The sequence below is a fragment of the Capra hircus genome, unplaced genomic scaffold (genome assembly GCF_001704415.2).
Source record: "Capra hircus breed San Clemente unplaced genomic scaffold, ASM170441v1, whole genome shotgun sequence".
NCBI classification, from domain to species: Eukaryota; Metazoa; Chordata; class Mammalia; order Artiodactyla; family Bovidae; genus Capra; species Capra hircus.
The window spans coordinates 1-1,957 of NW_017197335.1; the positions used below are offsets into that span (position 1 = coordinate 1).

General features: G+C 43.0%; 1 pseudogene; it reads right to left on the minus strand.

Annotated features, from left to right (window-relative positions):
• Window positions 1–6: 6 nt before the first annotated feature.
• On the minus strand, window positions 7–1,094 carry LOC108635002 (annotated as a pseudogene).
• Between the last annotated feature and the right edge of the window lie 863 nt (window positions 1,095–1,957).

The window sequence follows — 1,957 nt, forward strand, 5'->3', positions numbered from 1 at the left end:
GGCTGAGCTCTGATGAAAGCTTTTATCACAGACACTGTATTTATAATGCAGCTCCTCTGTCTGAGTTCTCATTTTCTGTTGGGCAACGAAGTCCATGCCTAAGAGGAAGCCACTCTTACACGCAGACCACTGATGTGGTTTCTCTTCCATGTGAATTCTTTGATGCACAATAAGGTCTGAACTACAGCTGAAGCTCTTCTCATATTCAAGGCATTTAAAAAGTGTGAGTGTGAGTTGCCTGGTGCCTGATGAGGTTGGCACTCTGGGTAAAACTTCTCATACATTCCAAGCATTTATATGGCTTCTCACCTGTGTGGACTCTCTGGTGTACAATAAGGTCAGATTTCTGGCCAAAGCATTTCTCACAGGCACCACACTTATAGGGCTTCTCCCAGTATGTACTCTTTTATGAACAATGAAGGCTGACCGGTGTCGGTAACTTTTCTCACAGTTATTACATTTGTAGGGTCTTTCACCAGTGTGAGTTCTCTGGTGGCTAATAAGATCGGATTTCCCACTAAAAGCTTTTGCACACTCCAGACACTTAAACGGTTTCTCACCTGTGTGAGTTCTTCGGTACCTTATGAGGTTTGTACTTCGGCTGAAGCATTTATCACACTCATACACAGATACGGTTTCTCGCCTGTATGGCTTCGCTGATGGACAAGCAGATCAGAGCTCTGACCAAAATTCTTGCCACAGATATCACATGTATAGAATTTTTTACCTGCATGCGTTCTCTGGTGTCCTGAAAGGGCTAAGTGGTGCCAAAAGCTCTTCTCACATTTGCTACATTTATAAGGTTTCTCAGAACTGTGGATCCTCTGATGTGAAATAAGATCTGAGCTTTGGATGAAGGTTTTCTCACACATATCACATCTATAAGGTTTCTCCCCAGTATGGGTTCTCTCACACATAATAAGAGCTAAGTTTTCACAAAAGTTTTGTTCACATTCAAGGCACTGGTATATCTGATCATCTATTTGAGTAATCTCATGCACATGAATAAAAATCTTTTTACCCTTCTGAGGGCATACATGATATATTTTCCTTTTTTGAGTTCTCTGATTATATCTCTCTTCTGAAGTGGACATTTTCTATGGCTCTCTCCTAGGGAGTTTTCCACTGGTCTTCCTGGACCCATCATTTTCTTCATAGTCATTTTCTCGATAAGAACTTGAAAGATACATCTGTCTTAGGCCTTTCAGTCATGAGCAGTTTCTCTTTTACAAGTTTCCAGCATCACATGCACTCGTTCTTTATGTGGTATTTACAACCCATAACAAGAAAGACTCAAGACTGTCTTCCTTTTGGCTCCAAAAGGTCTCCAGTCCATAGTTACTAACGATACTCAATTCTTCCCTCTCCCCAGCTGCAGCCGGCGCCACCCCTCTGCCTGGGAGGGCACTTCCGGTTACTCTCCGGACACTCGGGGTTTGGTTTTCCCTGCGGCCGCAGGCTTCGGACGGTGAACCTAAGGGCCCACCTTCGGGAAAAGAAGGAAAGCAAACCCTGGGAGGCCCGACGAGAGCCAGGAGCATTCTTCTTTGCGCGGCTGGGTGAGGGTATCTGGGGCCAGGGCATCCAGTGTGCGATTTAAGGGCCAACAAGGCCAGCTAGCTTCCCGAGCCCTTTCAGCCTGGCTGGCTCTATTCTTTCTTTTCTTCCTTTCCTTTCTTTTTCTCACGATATTTGTTAGTTTTGTTTTTCATTGCTTTTCCCCCCAGTTGTCACCTTATTTTAGTTTTGTTTTCCAGTTTGTGCTTTTAGTTAGTTTTGTTTCTTAACTGGTGGATGCCATTTTTGGTTTCCTTTGTTCGCCAGGTCAAACTATTATACTTTATTTTCATTAGACTGTTTTGATTTTGCTAAATGAGTGTATATGTATGTGCATATATTCCATTATTTCAATTATCATTTGCCTGATTTTGTAATTGCCATTTGTCTGGGGTTTGTC